Raw genomic sequence first — 23,133 nt, forward strand, 5'->3', positions numbered from 1 at the left:
TTTGTGCAAATTCACTTCTTTATAAACTAGTCAGATTAATACTATTTGTATGCTCTTAGCACTGGTATTAGTTAATAATGTTTTCATGTTTGATAATAATATTTATCGGCAATTAAAGGGAGTAGCAAAGGGTGCCAGAATGACACCAGTTTTTGTCAATTTGGTGATGGCTTGGGGAGAACATGACTTCCTTGTCAAACATCCACTATACCTTTTTGTTAGTTTTTACAAATGATATGTAGATGATTTAATATTCATTTGGAATGGTACCTGAGATGACTTTCTCATTTTTTGGAGGGTATTAATAATAGCACTATTTTTTTTAAGGTTCATGATCATTGTCAAAGGCTATGTTTTAGATTTACTGATTACTACTGGCATCTTAAATAAGCATTTCCAAAGTCAATTATTTCAGAAATCAACTTTTGTTAATAGTTATTTACATTTTTCCAGGATACATCCTTCTTTTATGAAATAGAACATCATAAAAGGACAGTTCATACTTTTAAGTCAATTAGTTAGTGATCAAAATATTTTTTGGATGAATCTAACAAATTGAGTTCTTTGTAAATTTTGGGTGTCCTAAAGTTAGACTTCTTGACATTTTAAAGGAGATCACACTAAAACGTGATGAATTGTTTTCTCCTATATTATTAAGAGGCTATAAAGTCAAGAGAAGAGATTATAATCATTCCATGTATACAAATTCATTTGCTTTGCCCATTTGTAAGAATATGGTAGACATAAAAATATCATTACTGTGAAATGGAATATTATTCTGAGTAATAAAGACTTAGCTAGAATACTTGCCGCTAACCCTAATTTTACTTATAAAATTGCTGTCATTTGCCTAGTTTTTTAATAGACTGGATCACAGTATATCTATTTTTAGTTAAAGAGGATCATACGCACTTAAAGTCGCCAATCTTGTAGGTTATGCTGTTATATATCCAATATCAGTGCAATAGTTTTGAAAAATTCTGGTAAGATAATACCACCGAATAGCAGATATTCTTGTAAATCCTAACATAATGTTTATTTAGCATATTGCACTTCCTGTCCAGTGTTGTAGATTGGTAAAACCAATAGGATGCTCACAGAGCATATTTATGAACATACTTTAGCTATAAAAAGTATGGATTCTAACACTCCATTAGCAAAGCATTCCTTAAACTGTCATGCTTTTAGAAAGTTTGATTTTTTTTTGTTTTAGATAAGTTAACAGATATTAATCATGGTGTTGACTATGTAACATTCTTGAGTGTAAGGAAGCACATTGGGAAATCACTCTAGAAGCCAATTTATTTCCACAGCTTAATGAATGTATCAGTATAAAATGCTTTTTAAAAGCTTAGTTATATATAAATTATTTGTGTTTCTTATTGAATTGATTATGGCATTTATTATTGTATGTATTTACTTATAATAACTCGGAGTTTGAGGTTTTATTTTATTTGTATTATTTGACTGGAGAATTTTAACATGTGATTATAATGTTCTACTTTTAAAAGATGGTATGTTTTATCTTGTACCTTGGCCTGATGAAGTTCTATGTGTGATTAAAGAATGAAAGTGCTTATCAATTAACTTTTTCTGAGTTGTGTAGTTTTTCTTGTCGAAGCTTATTGGATTGTTGCTGCCTAGACACTTTGTTTTATTGTTTGGTCCAAGTTTTGTGCCTAGCATGCTGGTGTATCTTGAATTGCAGAGAAAACTTTGATTTTAAAAGGGATCTTGTAGTATCTCTTTCCTTAAGATCCTGAGGCAAAAATTGCTCACCATTCCTTCTTTTTTTATTTTTCTGCTTTGTTAGTGGCATATTGGTAGGAAGCACTATGTTTAAGCCTTTTGCTCATATTCAGTTTGTACAAACACTACACTTAATAAAATTCCATTTGGTTGATTTTCTTTGTTGTAGCACTTGGAATGGTCAACGATTTAAAGGTTAGACTCAATATTTGTTTGGTGGACAGGATTAAGATTTGGATAGGAGGTCAGAACCATGTAATATGTTAAGTATACAACCAGTTTAGATTTAGAGTTAAGGTTACGCTAAGATTTATTGTTAAGGAACAGTTGCTTAGAATACATGTTAGGGTGTGCAAGGTATTTTGTTCATTAAGAGTATATGGAGGTTTACCAGTAAGAAGAAGAGGCTGAATGATTATGTGTGCTTCTGTGTAATACACATTTTTTATGTTTTTTCAGCTATGTGGAGATAATCATTGTTTTGGGCAGACTGTATTAATATGCTAGCACAAAATGATTTATTTATTTTTTTGTAGATTTTTTCTTTACAGTCTCACACTCACATAGATGTCAGTCCTCAATCCTGAGCCTGTTCTGCCTTATAGACTCACACACATGCACAGACATATATATATATATATATATATATATATATATATATATATATATGTGTGTGTGTGTCTATATATATATATATATATATATATATATATATATATATATATATATATATATATATTTATATTTATTTATTTATATATATATATACACTATATATATATATATATATATATATATATATATATATATTTTTTTTTTTTTTTACACATGAGTACATGAGTTTATGATCAAATATCAAACATTTCAAAAAATGGAAACAAAGAATCAATCTTTATTGATCAAATCTAAAAAGACTGAACTACCAAAAAATTGCATTCCCCACACCCCCACTAATGTTTATATATATATATATATATATATATATATATATATATATATATATATATATATATATATATATATATATATATTTTTTTTTTTATAAGATAACATTTCAAATCCAGCAAGACTGAGACAAAATTTCCGAAACCTAACATGAATGAACACTTGAAACACTGATGAACAAACTCCGGTAAGTAACCACTGTAAACTGAAGCTAATTAAACCCTTAAATGTGGGAGCGTCACCTCCCACACCAGCCTTACTAAATACACCAAGTCTGAGATCACACTACAATGGGGAAAGGCAAAGTACACCATGAAGGACAGTTAGTTACTTACCCGGAGTTTGCTCATTAGTGTTCTGGGTGTTCATTCATGTGAAGTTTCTGCAATTTCATCTTTCTTGGTTTCAAAATTTTGGCTTTTCGGTCTTATCAGGTAGACCCATATATATATATAATATATATCTATATATATATATATATATATATATATATATATATATATATATAGACACACACACACACACACACACACACACACACACACACACACACACACACACACACACACACACATGCACATGCATCCCCTTTGCATGGTCGACATTCCAAAATGTCGAAGATCATATGGCCGAGAAGATATGATTGACATTTGAAATGCCAACCATGTAGAACCAGCATTTCCGTACAGTGTGGAATAAAAAGATTTCCATCTTCTGCACTGTAGTGAGATCTCAGAGTTGGTATATTTAAGGTACGGGGGAGTGTGGGGTCCCCCCTTCTAGCAGTGTTAAAGTAAGTGTTTTTTTTTTGTCTTTTACGTGTTTGACATTTCAAATCTCGATCATATGGTCTCAGCCATATGTTCTTTGACATTTTGGAATGTCAACCATGTAAGGTAGACCCACACACACAGACACACACACACACACACACACACACACACACACACACACACACATATACCATCATAACTTTGAGGTGCACTTGTTCATTTATTCACGTCACCAAACCATATTGTTGAAATTGAAAATTATTTCATGTCCCCCTTTTGAACCATCTTAATACTGATAGCTTGAAAATCGCTGTTATGAAAGTGCAACCACTGAATTTCAAGTGCCGTTCAGTGTTTGGTGATGCAAGTTCACTACGTTTATGTTTGATTTTCAGCCCTTTTGAAACTGTACTTTTTGGGGTCTATATTACATTGACAAATGCTTAAATGTTCGAATCTCTAAATGGTCGACCTTTAGAGATCGAACAGTTAAGTGTTCAAAAATGTAATAAAACAAAAAAAATAAAATAAAAAGGTAAAATGAAAGGGTTTTAGCAGGGGGACGAAGCCCACCTGCACCCCCCATACCCCCGCTATTTAAATATACCAACTCCGAGATCGCACTTCAGGGCACTACAGTGCGGAAATGGGAAATTTCCCATTCCCCACACTGTAGCGCAATCTTGAATTTGGTATATTTAAGAAGCAGGGGGTGCATCGTGTGTGTGTGTGTGTGTGTGTGTGTGTGTGTGTGTGTGTGTGTGTGTGTGTGTGTGTGTGTGTGTGTGTGTGCGTCTGTGTATAAACAAACTCTGAAAACACACACTGGGAAAAGGCAAGTGCCCAGATTGCACTGTGCTGTGATCTCACGCTTGAAGTGGCCAAAAGGCTGAAAACAAGGGAAAAGATTGATCACAAATTTGAATATTTGCTCTTGCAAACTGCAACAGGATATAAAATCACAGTATGAATAATCATACTGTTTTAATGCTGAAAACAAAAACACCAATAAAAACAGTTCAAACATCTATTTTAGTAAAAATCCCTAATATGAAATATGCAAAAGATTGCATAAGGAAAGCAAGAACTATAAGAATTAATAAGGCAGCCACTGAACCGAGGTTAACATCTGAAGTTAAGGACAACTACAAATCTTTCTTTCTTTACTTATGATACGAAACTAACACCCAGAATTGCTGAAAACTTACTTAAGATGGCAACACCTACTCTGCCTCAGTAGGCATTGCCAACATACTATTTAACAAATTTGGTACCAGCTTCACCTGTAAAAACTATTAATTGTCCACATATCCGAGAAGCCCTCAGATCCTGTACAGTCATAAAAGCGAATGCACTAAAAGTGTGCTCAAAGTCTAAAACAACTTCCTTCATAGGCTCTAATAATATACCTAGCTGTTTTATAAACAGTACTAATCAAGTCATTGTATACTACCCCCTTAAACTATTTAACCTAAGTTTAGCCTCTGGTTTCTTCCATAAAATCTGATAGACTATAGGAGTGATACCAGCACACAAAGGTAGCCCCACAATTGTCCCCAGAAATTACAAACCCATTAGCCTGACAAGTTTAATATCCAAAGCCATGGAGCATACTGTAACTAACCTGACTAACTATGACATTAAAAATCTCATTAGGCTAGATTTGCAGCAGTTTGGCTTTGCAAGGAATATATCTTGTCTAATAAATCTGGTTAATGTTTTTGAGACTAACACAAGCTGTTGATGGTAGCCATGCTTACACATGGCATACCTTGACCTAGCCAAGGCCTTTGACACCATATGCCATGCTAGCATAGTTAGTAAATGCATTACAAATAGATCCTTATGTGATAAGATGGATAGCAAATTGGATTAAGGACAGCACCAATACTGTGCACACAGCAGATGCCTAATCAAAGAGTATAAAGATAACCTGTTGTGCTCTGCATGGATCTGCATGGCTCTGTGGTGGAACCACATTTATTTGGAGTTTACTTTTCTGACCTCCAGACCACAAATCAAAATGTCTAATTATGCAAGTTTGCATATAACTACAAAACACTGGCTTCAATTAAATGCCAAAAATGTAATATAGTAACATTTGGCAAAACACCCATGCCTCAGCATATAACATAAACAGTACCTCACTCCAAAATTTTGTTAGAGACTTTAGTACTTGGGTTGATAACTCCCTGTGTTTTGATCATCACATAACAACAGTGGTCAGGAAGTCCTTTCAGTTAGGTTCATAAATTCATAGATACTTAATACACTAATGATACATGAGGATCTTTAGAAATCTAGTCATAGCCAAGCACCCCAACCCTTTTTTCCCCATTTTTGCACATGGGTTTGGGGTGTCACTTCAATAGTGACAATGATCTTGGTCAAAGATTTACCCTACCATGTAGCTAGTCCTGCCATGTTAGTTCTTTCACACCACCCACTCACATGCACACCCATACCTATGACAAGTTTAGAGTGACCAATCCACTTACTGCATGTCTTTCAAATATGGGAGGAAACCATAGCACCCATAGAACCCACGCAAACAGAGGCAGGACATAACAGACTCTGCACAGAAGGCACCTCAGTTGTCAGTCAAATCTGGGAATCTCTTGCTATAAGGACAAATTTAGTCATATATTTTCATGAACTTTTTATCCTATACATTTTAAGTATGAATAATACAGAAACAAGTGTGATACTGTGAGGTATTGCCAGCTATGCCAGTAGAAGAAGGGCAGTGGATGTGTAACATATGCCAGCATAACTAGATGGAGTTTTATAAAGAATTATATGTCATTGGTATATCAAGCTGATTTGTAAAGATACTTATGTTGAAAATGTGTTTGTAAAGCTGCATGTGTTAAAAATGTACTGACAGTAGGTCCTGTATGACAGAAAGGAAATACACCTGTATATCAGACTGTATTGTAACTACTGAAATTAATATACTGTAACTGAGGAAACTGGAAGAGAAGAGGTGAATTTCAGTCCAGCTAACTTTGAAAAATAGTCTGAACTTAAATTACCTGGTTAAGGCCATACAAATTTTATCTCACAGGTCTGATTGTAGCCAGAGACAAAATGTCTATGAAAACCAGGCTAGTAATCCTACTTTATTGTTCTTAGAGGAAAACTAATTGCTAACCTGAAAGGGTGGAAGTTTTCAAAATGGTTTTATAGCTTCTAGATGCTATAACACATCTTAGCAACACTATTTGTGTGTTTTATGATGCATATGAGCTAGATTCTGGTTCACTTTCTAGTAAAGGGGGTAGTGTGGGAACTAGAAGTCAAGTGATCAGATGTATGTATATGATGTCATTCTGTAATTCAGCACTGAAATTATGTTTTAATACTAGATGAGACAGAAGTCTCAGAGGAGTCTGTTTGTGAAACCTGACATAGAATTACCACTCACCCACATTATCATACCTTGCTCTAGTAAGTGAAATAGGGAAACAGTAATTACAGTCAGGAAAGCATAGTGTGATTAGTTGAGCATTGTTTGTCTGTATTTGTGTGAATCTTTCCATCTGTATAATTTTTAATATTTCCTGTGACTGAAACTTTCATGTTTATAGTAAATAGATGTTTAGTATTTTCATGTTCTTTCATTATTTATTATTAAATATATTTAAACTTTTCATTGTGGTTGGTCATTTAGAGAATATTTTAACCTTTGAGATTACTTATATTTATTTGGTGACAATATGGCTGCTCCTGAAAGCCTTGCTGCTTGGTCAACATTACCATCGGTATTAGTATTAGTATTAGTATTAATTTCACTAAGTATAATTGGGTACCCTGGCAAGATCCTTAGAGTAGCTGGCTTTGTGGGTGTTTTGGTGGCAGTGTATCTGCCTTATAGCCTGGGCAGAGGTGGTATAGCCAGTGAATATGCCCCAGCCTTTCCCAGGTGTGTGTATGTGTGTGTGTGTGTGTGTGTGTGTGTGTGTGTGTGTGTGTGTGTGTGTGTGTGTGTGTGTGTGTGTGTGTGTGTCATAGACTCTGTGTGTCAGCTATTTGGAACAAGAACACTGAGAGCACTGATTCCACAGAGAAGGTGGTGGAGAACTTTGTTAGGAACATCCGGCTATGGACTTAACTATATATCTGTGTCAGTGGGAAGTCTTATTTTGGGGCTGGAGAGAAAGTTGACAACCCAGCTCAAGAACTGTGCATGCTAATTGTGTGCTCTTAAGGGAAATTGTGCTTGATGCAGATAGCTGCATCGGAAAATATGTTGTGTATCTAATTTTGCTCCAAGTGAACATCCTTCACTTGTGTCAGTGGTGAGGATTGAGGCTCCTTGATTACTGGCCAAGAGGAAGGATGTCACATTTTGCTGAGCAGTCTTGTGGATATTAATTGAACTTCTGTAGCCTGTAGGCAGTTGTCACTGAAGGTGTGTATAGTCTCAGCCACAAGGTAAGCATACAGAGTTTCATTTTCACAACAGTTTTATTTTTTCTTACTTTAGTTTAGTCGGGGATAGCATGGAAATATGTCAGCAGAGGATTATGACAAGCTGTCAAAGAGTCAGTTGGCCAAGGTGTGCAAAACCAAAGAACTGGTGCATGTCAACCTGACTAAAGAGTAAATAATTTCAGCCTTAACTGCCAGCTTGAACCAACAACCAGGAAGACAACTGGTCTGCTGATGGGGATTTGCACCCCTGAGAAACAGGACAGATCACCTTTTCCCCTTCTGCAGTTAAGGACACTTAAACTGGAGGCCAAATATTTGGAATTAGAATAAGCAGAGAGACTGCAGTGCTTGGAAGCCAAAGAAAATGAGAAACAGTGACAACATGAGAGAGTGATTCTGATTGTTTGTTAGGGTCATGGAGGTAATGAGGAAGGGAATGACCAAACCCCATAAGCAGAAAAGGTCAGCAAATTTATTTCACAGTTCACAGAGGGTGACAATTTTTATAGTTTTTTTCATATATTTGAAAGAGTATCTAAACAGTATAATGTTGATCAATGACTCTGGGTACATTTCTTGACCCCCTTACTCCATGGTAAAGCTGTAATTACTGTTTCTAAATTGTATGATACTGATTATTTAAACTATGATAAAGTTAAACAATGTTTATTGCAATGTTTTAACACCTGAAGCTTGCAAAAAAAGTTTCATGAGCATAGACTCAAGGTAGATAAAAGTGTATGTGATTATACTGCTGAGTTATTTTCATTGTTAGGTAGGTGGGTGTCAGGGCACCACTTTTGAAAGGTTGGTAGACCTTTTGGTGAGGGAACAAGCCCTTAGCACTTTGCCTGAGGAAATGAGAATCTGGTTGGCAGATTGGGAGTATAACTCTGCAGATGAGCTGGGGAGAAAAGAGGAGCTATACTTAGCAAGCAGAGCATCCCTGCACAAGAAAGGGATGCCCATTGCTGCACATGGATATAAGGGAACCTATGGTGGGCAACCTAAACTACCCAAACAGAGTCCACCAGTAACAGGGGATGCCACTAGTTCAGGTACACAGCCAAGATCAAGGGTTATATGTTTTAAATGTAACCAGTGGGGCCATGTGGCATACAGATATCCACAGAAGCAAAGTGGGGAAAAATCTGGGGGAGCCAGCAAGTGAGACTAACATTAAGTCAGTGATAAGTTGTCTGGAGACAGCAGGGGTAGCACCCCATCACTGAAGGTTGTATCCTAATTTAGTGGATGGAAAACATTCCACTGCTAAGAGAGACACAGCCTTTGACATAATCATTGAGAAGCCTGCAGTGCTAAAGAGGAGCAGTACTTGCTTGGGCAGTCCAGTCCAGTCAGAGTTTTAGGAGATACCTCATTCCAAATGTCTTTGGCCATGGTTCTGCTTGACTGCTATGGCGGAAAAGGAAGCAAGCAAATATGTGTGTTTGAGGGTATCCCTGCAGATGCCCTGATAGAAAATAAATGTTGATAATGCAGTACCTCATGTGCATGCATATGCTGATAGATTAGTACTAGGCTAACTACCCTTGTGGGCCATTTTAAGCACAGCCAGTAACCCCATGAGAGAATCTAACCCTGCACATTGTGTTTAGCAGGTAAACACATTAACCATTACGCCAACTAGATCAGGTTAAAGTTACATGCAGTCAGGCTTGGAGACAGGTACATGTGGCTGGTAACCTGGAGAGACCCAGACAGACCCCACACCTGAAACTGGGACTAGTGATGTTGCTATTTCAGGGAGGGAGCTAGCCTCTAGAAGTAAGCCTGAAGGTGAGCCACAGCTGTTGGTAGGTACAAATGTTCCCTTGGACAGGGTGACTGCAAGGGCAGAGGTGAGTGGTAGTACCCAGGTTGACAGTGAGACACCGCTGTCAGAAGGCACCAGACTTCCTGTGGAAGGGGAGTTGGGAAGGGTCACACATATAGAGTTGAGACAGGCTCAGCTCTTGGACCCTATATTAAGAGGCTTGAGGGAGGTAGCTAGAGAGGCACCTGATTCTCAAGGAAAAAGGGAGTCTGTATACTGGAACAAAGAGTTACTGTATAGACAGTGGACCCCTGAAGGAGGGCTAGAGGGTGAGGTAATACAGCAATTGGTAGTACCCACCGCCTACCATCTGGCAGTTCTAGCCATAGCCCATGACATTCCTTTTGTAGGTCATATGGGCATAAACTATATCAAGAGATGTATTATGCAGAACTTTTATTGGCCTGGGATTGTAAAGGATGTAGCAGGGTAGTGCAGGACTTGTGACTGTGCCAAAAAGTAGGCAAGGCATGGGATAAGTTCAAAGCTCCTTTGATGCCTTTGCCTGTGAATAAGGCACCATTTCAAATGGTAGCTATGGATTTTGTGGGGACTCTGAGTACTCCATGTTCCACAGGGAAGAAGTATATCCCGGTGGCAGTAGTTTATGCTAGTAGATACCCTGAGACGGTGGCTCTGTTGTCCATTGCGGCAGAGAAAGTGGCAAATGCTTTGTTGGTGATTTTCAGCAGTGTAGGTTTTCTGAAAGAAATACTGACTGACAGATGTCCCAATTTCATATCAGACCTGCTGGCTTCTCTGTAGGAGTGTTGTGGAGTGAAGCACCTAAAGACTACCCCCTACCACTCCACAGACTAATGGTCTTGTGAAGAGGTTAAACTCTACATTAAAGGCCATGCTGCTGGCATTTTCAGACCAGTTTAAAAGAGAGTGGGACAAATATTTGCCACATCTACTGTTTGCATACAGAGAGGTACCCCAGGAATCCATAGGTTTTCACCTTTTGAGTTGCTGTATGGACATAGGGTGAGGGGAACCTTAGATTTGATTTGTGATGCGGGGGAGGGGGGGTGTAAATCCAGCAAGGAGTCTGTTGTGGCAGATGTCCTAAACCTCAGGACAAGATTTAGGAAGCTCGTGGACTTGGCCTAGAAGAACCTGGCAGGAATAGAACAGCAGAAAAAGATCTGGTATGACAGGAATGCTCAAGCCCGACAGTATGTTGTGGGTCAGCAGGTTATGGTGCTCATTCCTTTCAGACACAGTAAATTGCAGGCAGCTTAAGACAGACCTTTCAAAGTGGTACAGAAGGTCAGTGATGTTAACTACATGGTAAACCTGCTAGACAGGAGGCAGAGACACAAATGGTACCATGTCAACATGATAAAGCCTTACCATGATAGGGAGGCACTTGTGCTAAATGTTTGCAGTGGGTGGCAGAAGGATTCTGAGGGGGATCTATGGCTACATCGAGCCAGCCAGCAAAATTATTTATTTATTTATCTATTTATTTATTTATTTTATATTTGTTGACCGGGATTGTCCGACTGAGCTGAAGAGCCCTTTTTCAGTGGCAGCCCGGGGAGAAAAGCTTCAACATATTATACAATTTTCATTATAAATTAGCATTAAACAGCAATGTTACAGGATTATTACAAGACATTAAGTAGCAATACAATGTTATACAGTGTCAGTAATCACGAGTATAGCATAACTATTTCAAGATGTAGAAAAAGAAATATGTCATTAAGATGAGTATAGTTTTTGGGGTAAGTGGTTACAAAAAAAACTGTTTTATAATAATGTAGTTGCATGAAGGCAAGACAATTACAATAGAATGTTTCTCTGAGGGAATTTTCTTAATAGATTTTAGAAGACAGTAGAAAGAGTAGTGAAGGAAGATTAGAGAGAGCTAGTGAGAAGAGTGAGTTATAGGGGTGAAAAGTAGATTAAGATATGAGAAGTAGGGGATGTTTAAGAATGGAGAGTGCAGTGGCAGGACCAGTGACTTTTAAATTGCTCTTTGGTGGCTGTCTTAATGTGTTTAGGATGTGTAAGTGTCCTGATTCCAAAGTTATTAAGCTGAAAACTAGGGTTGCAGGCATATAACATATAACAACTATAGTGAGGTCAGCAGTGCCAATGGAGGTGGACTCTCAAGACAGGTTGTGGGTTAATGCATTCCTAGACAGGCTCATTCTTCTCAAGCAACATTTCTCCATGGTCACTTGAGAAACTAGCTTGAGTCTTCAAACTGGGTAGAGATGTGATGATGTCAGGAATTGCCAGGTATGCCAGGAGAAGTAGGGTAGTGGATGTATAACATATGACAGCATAGCTAGCTGGAGTTTTGTAAAGAATTATATCCAGTTTTTATATCAAGCTGATTTGTACAGATGCTTGTGTTGAAAAATGCATTTGTAAAACTGCTTATGTTAAAAATGTGCAAACAGTGGGCCCTGCTGGACAGAAAAGAAATACATCTGTATGACAGACTGAATTGCAATTGTTGAAATGAATATATTGTAACAGAGGATACTGGAAGAGAAGAGGGTAATCTCAGTCAAGCTAACTTTGAAAAATAGTCTGAAATTACATTACTTGCTTTAGGCCATAAAGATTGTATCTCACAGGTTTGATTGCAGCCAGAGACAAAATGTCTGTGAAACACAGGACTAGAAATCCTACTATATTATCCTTAGGGGTGAAATAATTACTGCCCTGGAAGGATGGACATGTTTAAAGCAGTTTTTTAACTTCCAGATGCTATAACATATCGCAGCAAAGCTCTATATGTGTGTATTATGACATATGTGCTAGACTCTGGTTCAGTTTCTAGAAAGGGAGTAGCATGGGAACCAGAAGTCAGGTGACTAGATGTATGTGATGTCATTCTCTAATCCAGGACTGAAATGATGTTTTAATACTAGATGAGACAGAAGTCTCAGAGCAGTCTGTTTGTGAAACCTGACATAGAAGGACCACTCACCCATGTCATCTTGCCTTGCTCTAGTAAGTGAACTAGGGGACAATAATTTTTTTTAGAGCAGTCAAGAAACTATAGTGAGATTAGTTCAGTATTGTTTGTCTGTACCTGTGTGACTCTTTCAATTAGTGTTATTTTTAATATTTCCTGTGAATGAAACTCTAGTGTTTATTGTAAATATATATTTAGTATTTTCATGTTTATTATTATTAAATATATTTAAACTTTTCATTGTGGCTGGTTGTTTAGACAATATTTTAACCTTTGAGAGCACTTATAATTATCAGGTGACACTGTGGTCACTCCTGAAAGCCTTGCTGTTTGGTCAACATTACCACTGTTATTAGTATTTTACTCAGTATAATTGAGAATTGGCAAGAACCTTAGAGTACCTGGCTTTCTGCGTGTTCTCCTGGCAGTGTAACTACCATATAGCTTGGGCAGAGATGGTATAGCTAGTGAATGTGTCCCAGCCTTTCCTTGGTGTGTGTGTGTGTGTGTGTGTGTGTGTGTGTGTGTGTGTGTGTGTGTGTGTGTGTGTGTGTGTGTGTGTGTGTGTGTGTGTGTGTGTGTGTGTGTGTGTGTGTGTGTGTGTGTGTGTGTGTGTGTGTGTGTGTGTGTGTGTGTGTGTGTGAAAATCAAATCTCAAAGAGCAAGGACACTGAGAGCACTGCTTTTGCAGACAGGGTAGTAGAGGACTTGGCTTGGAGCACCTGGCCAAGGACTTAACTCTATAGCTGTGTCAGTGGGAAGTCTTATTTGGGGCTTGAAGAGACAGAGAGAGAGAGAGAGAGTGGGGGGGGGGCAACCCAGGCCCAGGACTGAATGTGCTCCCTGTATGCTCTTAAGGAAAATTGTGCTTGGTGCAGAGAGCTGCATCTGAAAATACTGTGTGTATCTATTTTTATTCTAAGTGAACATCCCTCACCAATGTCAGTGGTGAGGATTGAGGCTCCTTGATTACTGGGCCAGAGGATGGATGTCACAACAAGCACAACATTTACATGTAGTCCATATTTTTGAGGGATAAGTACGTTAAACCAGTGGGCAATTTATGGTTACCTATCCATTCACACAGATTAAATTTGGAAAGAGTAGGAGAAGTACACTGACTTTTGTGTAGAGGTAGACGATTCCAAAGAAGTAGCATTCTCTGTGATACATATCTATCCCTCCAATGTGTTCTATGTATGTTGTAAAAGAGATTTAGGTTTCTTTATTGAGTGTCTGTGCCCCCATTGGACTTGTGACTGTGCTGTAGTTCTGACATAGTAGGGTCTGTGCGGCGGCAAAGAATGCCCTTTAGTAAACTGTATGACACTGAGAAGAGGAACAATGCTTTAAGACAGTCTGCATAGTTTTTATGATTTAGGCCCTTAATTTTCTTAGTATGAAAACTCCGTAGGTGTTTACTTGTTTCAAATATTAGGACAGGTATATAGCAAAGGGGGCATTATGCTCAGTTGCCGGTCTTATGAATGCAGAATATAGTGGAATGATTAACTCCCTGGACCTGGACACCATGCCCTTAGTAGTAAGTTGTACAATGAAAATGTACTTTAATATGATACTGGATATGTATGATCAGGTCTACTTCTGTTTATTTAAAAATCACTTTCTTCAAAAAACAGAAAGTCGAACCCACTTTAGCGAAAGTGCACTTAAATCGGAAAAAAAACGAAACACACTAAAAAAGCATTTTTGCAAGGGGGAAAGACCCTATGCACTCTCCCATATGGGGGGCTGCACTCCCCATATCCTCACTATTTATAGATACTAATTCTGAAATCGCACCACAGTGGGGAAAATGATATATTTCCTTATCCTCACTGTACCGAGCTTTGATGAAACAGTATTCGTGAAAGTGCACTTTTTTTAAGTACACTTTCGCTAATGTGGGTTCAGCTTTCTGTTTTTCAAAAAAGTGATTTTTCGTTAAACAGAAGTAGGCTTATGTGATCAAATGACAATTTGTTGTCTAGATAGGTTGCCAGGACCCTAACTCCTGGATGCATTTTTAAGTATGTGTTGTTAAGATGATAGTTTCAAGGAACTTGCAAAATATGTCAAACAACCATTGAAACAATCCGTTTATTATATGTCCAGTAAGCTGAAGCGCTTTTCATCCGAGAGATACATGAACTTCATCAGATAAATGACTTATGGGCCTATAATTACCCATGTCCATTGATGCCCCATTTTTGTATGTAGAAATGACTGTTGCTGTGCTCCATTCATCCAGCAGAAAGTATGTTTGGAGGCTAACACTGAACAGCCACTTTATGGAATCTGACAGGTCCTGTTTTAGGCTGACCAGTAAGCAGCCCAGTATGTTATCTGGCCCCATAGAAGCAGTTTTCCTGGCCTATTATAGTGTGTTGAGGACTTGCTCATCGGAGATTTGAGGGGGGGGTATAAATGCAGATATGAGGACTGGGAAAGTAGGAGGGGAGATGGGGATGAAGTTAACATTAAATGTATCTACTAGTGGATTGGCTATGTCTTCTTCGCCTTACTATATGATATAATTTACAATTAGGCTTGTGTACTGTGGGCATTGTTTCTAAGGTTTCTAACATTGTTAAAGAAGGCATTCCAGCTATCCTTTGATACTGGTCTGCACAGTCAATATTCTTTGTGATATAGCAACTGATCACAAGGGAAATATCTCCTAGATCAAAAAAGGTCATTGTCCCATTGTATTCAGCATTGATTAGGCCAGTCATTGAATGTCACATAATATTCAGCATTGATTAGGCTAATCATTGAATATAATGTGTCCTTTGGGATGTACATCACTAGACATATCAAACAACTAGAAAGATCAAAAAGGTTCCTAAATAAGAAAATCATTAGCTTAAAAAACATGAGTTACAAGAAAAGATTGGAAGCACTATACTTTATTCAGTTTTTTTAGACTCCTGTTCAGACATCTATGGTTTTCCTTTCGAACTATTAAGGATGCAGTGGTCCAGCATTTCTTGTAACTCCACAAATATAATAGTTCTACTAATACCAGAAAAATTATCTAAAACAAAGTGAACTATAAAGTTCATTACACAGCACTACCCCCAACTCTAGAATAGACTCCTATTGCAAAATATTCTGTATGATACATTATCTTCCTTCAAATGGGAATCGGATGATTGTATGGGTATTCACAAATTCACCTGTGGCTTAGCTGGCTTGGTTCTCATCAAAAAAGTAGGTTCAGTCTGAGGGTGGGTAGTCGCAAGGTGAAAATGACTGCAAGACTCGCCTGCCTTGCATTTCCTATGATTTCTATGAACATATTGAAGCACATACACCCAACAAAATTGTAGTTGATATTGTTGACAGTGGCACCAAAGCATTTCTTGCAGGAGAGGCTTGCTCACTGCGTGACTTTGCCACACCACACCCCCTTAGTTATGTGTACTAATTCCATAGTCTCACAACCACAGGGATAAGAGACCCTGTTAAAACTAAAAAAAAAAAAAAGCTTACCCAACTCTGATTGCCAAGCGATTGTAATATATGGAAAATAATCTGGGGCCTGTGATATCAGGGAATTGGGATAAATGGGAAACTGCATTCAGGAGGTTACCATACACTGAATCGTACATAAAATAAATAAAGATTGGTGTGTGTGTGTGAGTGTGTGTGTGTGTGTGTGTGTGTGTGTGTGTGTGTGTGTGTGTGTGTGTGTGTGTGTGTGTGTGTGTGTGTGTGTGTATTAAATATCCATATAAAACTTTTACTCCCATATCACCATCGTGATTATTTCTGTGTACATAAGACACATAAAAAAATCATTTTCTTATTCCTCAGTTTCTTTTTTATCTATTTTTTTCACCTTCTGTTCAGTTTACTGCTGTACTCATGCAGAATCGTTTCCCTAACAAACTTTACTGTCAATTCTCATTTCCCATATCAGTTTCCAAGTCCAGTTTATGGCTAATATTATCCAGGAACGTATTGCTTCATCATCAAAAAAGTATGATTCAAGGTCATCATAAAATATATTTTTTTACAGTGTGACAAAGTAACACACTTACTGGACAGCACTCAGTGCGAGACAGCTAAGGTTTACATTATTTGTGTTTTTGGCAGTGGGGAAATTATTCCTCTCAGCCCAGAGAATCTTATCCACTCTGATGTCAGACTGTCAGTGGTCTGCATTTGGTAGGTTAAAGTTCATGCATTAATCAGATGTTTTCAGTGTGTGCATTTAGTCTGAGATCACTTATTTCAATATATTGACATCTGCAGTGTGAACTCAGGTCATAGCAGGCAGTGTACTACAGACATATACTTATTATATACAACCACACTGTGGTGCCAGTAATGACCATTTACAGCCTTAATTGTGATGTCAGTAATTCAGAACTGAAAGATCTAGTAAGAACTAATATGCCTGTGTATGTATGTATATATGTATGTATGTATGATGTATGCATGTATACCTATTTTTTACAGGAATTAGTAGACAGACAACCCATATAAGGTTAAGACTAATTCCTGTAAAACATAACGTGTTGTGTCTAGGTATACCTCTATACATCATACATGCATGTACATATTTGTGCGCATATATATATATATATATATATATATATATATATATATATATATATATATATATGCACACAGACACACACACACACACACATATATATTATTATATATATTATAATATATATATATATATATATTTATATACATTGAGAGAGAGAGAGAGAGATAGATAGATATAGATAGATAAATATAGCTAGATCTATAGAGAAATAGATACATGCAGATAGATAGATAGATAGATAGATATACAGATACAGATATAGACAGCTATATAGATGTATACTATCCAGGAAAATTCTATGTTATGTAGGTAGGGTGAAAAAAAGAAAAACTTCAATAATGTGATAAAAAGTAATTATTGATTTTAGTCAGATGACCAGATAATATACTGAGTAGAAATTTCTGTAACGTTTGACTAACTTCATATACATATATATGTATTCCATCCACGCAGTAAAACAATGTTTGAGGAAAGGCTTGCTGTAGCTTACTAATTGCACTCAGAGGACTGAAGACAGATGTCTGATATCCACACCCCACCAGTAGACAGACGGGTAGCGTCTTTCTGACCTCAGAGGTGACGCTTGCCATGAACAAACAATAATCTTGTTATTGCTGGCAAGCACTTGAATAAAATGAAGACAGCAGTAATTATTGTCAGACAGGCCCTTTACTCTGGCAGGTGCAGTTGCTGTCTTTAATGTAATGAGTATCCCTTCAGTACAGACAGCATTTTAATAGAATATGTTATGTTAGGTCTGTTAAAAATTGATAAATGTTTATCAGTTGTCTGCAAACATGTATTCATTTCCCCCTAGCATAAAGGTGGAGGTGGGAGCACAGTCATGCTGTGACCTGAGACCTGTTGCTTGAGATTCAGTATTCCTTTGCTAGCACTTGAATATCACTCCAGATCTTCAACAATTTTCACAAGGTGTATTCAATATATATTCCACACTGTTGATGCTCTGTTGTAATTACTCAGAGACACAATGATGTGCCTCTTGAAAAGGTCATTCAAAGTGTTGGTTTCTGCAGGCATTAGTAAATGATAAGCCTGTGGTTGTGCTTTAGGATGCAGAAATTAATGCCAAGTATTTAATATAATTTCATGGCTAGTAATATCATTTTAAACCGGTGTACACTGTGACACTGGTTTGACAAAAGGATGGGAGGATTCAAATTATGTGTTATCGCATATATAATTGCCTTATTTAGGTATGTGGGGGCAGGGACAGATTTCAGACAGATCAGAATAAGCAGATTAATGTACTCTAAATTAACACGAATTTAAAATATACTACTTTTCCACTATTAAAATCACTTGTTCAATATTAATGCAGACAGCTAGCAATAGTTTTAAAAATTATCTTCTACAGTTTTAGCTATTTTTCATTTAACAAATTCAGAGGTGGTCTAAATTAAAAAAATAAGAAAGTAGCCACTGCACCTTTGCTGTTTTTATAATTTTTTCAAAACAGCAATAAAAGCAACGTGTGTTTTATTCGTCTTTACCAGTGCCAGACAACATCAATGCTTTTTACTTGTAAACACCAATTTTAACAGAGCAAACTGGAACTTGTTAATGAGCAGAAGAAATTGCAGGACTAAATGGAGAAATTCTGTGTCATGAGTTATTGATATATCCACAGTTTTAGGCAGGATGTGTAATTTATTTCTTCAAAAGACAAAGTTTTGCCTTGCATGTAGACTAGACAGCGAATATGCTTAATTTTCTGTATTGCTTACTTTTGACACTTGAACTATATTCTGTACTTAATGCTGGATTAACATGACCCTGAATTTCTGGGGGGCTTTTTGCACTTGGTAACAGGTGAAGTAATCTAGGTATGCTGGTATTTGCACTTGGTAACAGGTGAAGTAATCTAGGTATGCTGGTATTTGCACTTGGTAACAAGTGAAGTAATCCAGGTATGCTGGGAAGTATGCAACATTCAAAGCACTCAATGTTTGAGCACTGCTGAGTAGAAAGAAGCAGTCTGTTTTAAAGATGTCCACTGCATGGGAAATTTTATTCACCCCAAATGGCAGCAGCAATTGACTTGTTTATATCCATAAAAAGGGATGTGTTGACAAGGTAAATGCATGGCAGATCATCACTCTCATCCCACCCAGACACAAATACAAAAAAGAGGAGACAAATTCTGCCTATATCTGCATTGGATTACACAGAGATACCATGGATTAAGTCTGCTGTTTACATTATGCTGGGTAGTTAATATGACTGCAGTTTTGTTTTCCATAGTTTTCTGTATAATGGCTTCCTTACAGTAGATAACTGTCTCAATGGCTATTGACTGGAAAGACTTTATATGATTTGACACATCAGTAGGTGTCAGCAGTGAAGTCAGTAATGACGTGCAGAAAATATGAAAAAAAAAAATAACATAACATAGTCTGGTCATTTTCATTCCTACATATTCAGAGATGAGGACTGCTATCTGTAGAAGCCAGAAGATAAGGAATAAGAAAAACTGAAGCTTGTTTATCTGAGGTCTACAAGGTACTTCAATGAATTCTTCAGTATTAAGCATTAATTATTTTTACTGTTTTCATCAAATGAGTCACTAACTGCACATTAAGAATGTATCAAACTTTTATCTCTGCCTCTCAATGAAATACTCTGTCTAGGTTTTTAAATCACACTTCCATATATACTTTTGCAAGAAACCAATCCCAATTCTGTGTAGAAACCATGACGTTCATAGAGGGTGGCCACAAAATTTATTTTTTTAATGTATATACTCCTTCATCTATTTGGCAGATGTCAGGTGCCCATGCATGCAATACTAAGCCAAAATGAGTGAGAATGTTCATGCCAGGCACAATGCACTCCATCTCTTAAAGTTGCCAGAGAAGCAAAAGTTATTTCCTAGTTGCATTTGAACTGCAGACCTTCAAGCCACTGAGCCTAACCTTCTTGGGTTGAGTGAGACAGAGAAACTCCTTCCTAACTTGTCTACCTCCTCCAGCGCCTAGGTCTACTGTTTGAACCCATGTCAGCTCAGCTACTATCCTAATGTATCCATCTCTGACCTGGAGTCTACCAGCATACATTGTACAACAATGCAGCTGAATCAACATCATTACCTGCCGATGCTTCATTGGTTCTGTTACACTGACTTACAAGTCACATTGTATGCTTTTCATTTGGTATACATCAAAACTATTACATTTTTGAAAGCTCTTGAAATCTGCCTTTGCACTGTTGAGACTATATTTTGTTATTGTAAGATGCAGTTTTAAAAACATAAAATAGACTCAGAAAAACTGTATTTATTTACAAATATTGCACCTTAAAATCACTTTTGAAAAAAATTTACATTGCAGTTGTTGCCTTCCCTTCTGCACATATTTGGTATGATATCCAGGACTTAACAAAACATCCAAATCAATACAAATGTAGAAATGCTCATAATATTTTATGACTGCATCATGTACTTTACTACATAGTCTGAGTGAATATCATTGTCTTAAAATCAAGTGATATTGCTAGAACTAATTTAGGCATGTCTATGGACATAGATTGTTATGGTAAATTATGTCATGTTAAACATAATATTATTTAATTAATTTCTTTAATAGCAATGTTTAAAATTTACATCGTAAATATTTTTGTGGGGATTTTCTTCTGCAGGCCTCAGACTTTCTCAGTAAACAAATGCAATACATAAAAAAAATATTTTAAAAACAATTTAACTGGAATAACACAAACTTCAGTGGAGTCTATTTTAGTCTAATGTTAGTAACTCAGTAAGGGAACTGGAATTTCTTAGACCCAGAGAGTGACAGTCCAAGTCACAAGGTTAAGTAAGGAAGAGATAGACAGACATTTTGTGTGTGTGACTTTGTGTGTGTGTGTGTGTGTGTGTGTGTGTGTGTGTGTGTGTGTGTGTGTGTGTGTGTGTGTGTGTGTGTGTGTGTGTGTGTGTGTGTGTGTGTAATTCAATAAAACTGATCCAAAGACAAACAAAAGATGAAAACTCTGCAGACATCGAGACTGACCAAATGACTAAGTAGATGTCAGACATAAAAAATGAGTGCTAAGGCACAATGCTATCCAAGGAATACCACAATGCATAACTGTTAATAGTTCTCGAACTTACACAATAGGAATATAGGAGAAACATCATGCAAGAAATAAAAGCTATAAGGCAGCAAAGGTATGACTAAGAATGATTCAGAAAGTCCATGGAAGTTACAGATAATAAAGGTATTTCATTTTGTTATGATAATCTATCAGACTGTGCAAAGAAGTCTCCTTCATATCTGAGGTACTATATAAGCTGTTTTTAAAACCTCAATTCGGATCCCAATAAGTATACCGGTACCACAAAAACATAAATATGGTATATCTAATGAGACGCAGGGTAACAAGAAACAAATGCCTATATATCTTATCACAAGAAATGTAACAGGAGTAAAGGGAGATTGCAGTTTTGTCTCAAGATTGGCACAATTAATAAATAAGGAATAGGGATTCTTGATTTCTGCTATCTGAAATATGACTTCCTCTGTGGTGGTGCTCAGATAATGCACAGGTCTAGGGAATATTTAGTAAGATTCTCAAGTGTTCAAATCTAGCATTTTCCATCCATCATGCCAACTAGCACAACGTCTTTTTTCCATTTTCTCACATGGGGTCAGGGTGTCACTTTAACACTGTTGGCCATAGGTGTGAGTGTGTAGTGTGGAACAACTAACACAACAGGGCTAGCTGCCCGGCAGTGTGACCCTTGGCTCTAGATGATTGTCAGATACAGCACTGCCTGCAGCAGTAATTATAGTTTCCTTTCCCCAAGTATGCTCATCCATCATTGAATAAAGACCTACATAACTCTTAACTGGATTTTCTTTTTCCTCTGGCTAGAGGACTTTATTATTGCTAAGTTTTGCTAAGTAAACTGAAGCCAGGATCTGACATTCTGAACAGTTTTTCTTATTCCTAATCTATTACTATGAAAAAAATAGTAGATGTGCCATACTACGAAGCAGTAAAATTATCAAGATAATAATTTAGGGAAATATGAAAAGTACAGCAACACAAATTTCCAACTATGTCTGAACATTGTTTCAGTAGAAATATATTTTAATTAGTACAAGTGTACAGTGTACTGATATGTGCTGTTGAGAACATTACCTCCTGTAAACTCTGTATGGCTCCTTTCTCAATATATTTTATACCAAAAATACATAGTGATGTAATTGAAAACAAAAGATCATCAAACACAAAGTCAACATTTTAAAATTGTTTATAATATTTGCATGACTGTTGCCATGAAGTATCGTTAATATGCAGGAATGTCTGTAGAGCACTGGCATTTTGCATCCTATGACCAAAAAAAAACAGCGATCAGTAAATAAATATGCATCTGCTAACATCAGTTAGCATTGAAAATATTACAAAGATCAATGTAATAGAAGTTTTTTTCCCCAGGAATATACATATTTGCCTATAATTATTACTGCAATAATGAAACACCTCAAAGTGCAACATTTACAGAGTTTCGGCAGTAGGTCTCTATCCAGTCATATTCCAAAGTGTACATCTCTGCTTACACCACTGGAATGTCATTTTCCCTATGGTACTGACAGTTAATACATAGAATTTAGAAGTTTTTTTTCATTTTTTCATGGGTTTGATTCCATGGTGCTATCACTCCATTTATTTACTTGGTATGTGTCACCAAGACATTGTGTATTACTTAAAAATAATTTACATAAGGACAACATCATGGAAATTGTCACATCATATTTGTTTGTGACAAAATTCATGTGATGACTGCTCTATGGTAGCTTCATAGATTAGTACTAAGCTAAGTGCTCTTGCAAGCCGTTTTAAGCCTAGCCAGTTATCCCTTGTGAGA

This window comes from Protopterus annectens, chromosome 2.part0 (genome assembly GCF_019279795.1).
Source record: "Protopterus annectens isolate FY-2018-M chromosome 2.part0, PAN1.0, whole genome shotgun sequence".
NCBI classification, from domain to species: domain Eukaryota; kingdom Metazoa; phylum Chordata; order Ceratodontiformes; family Protopteridae; genus Protopterus; species Protopterus annectens.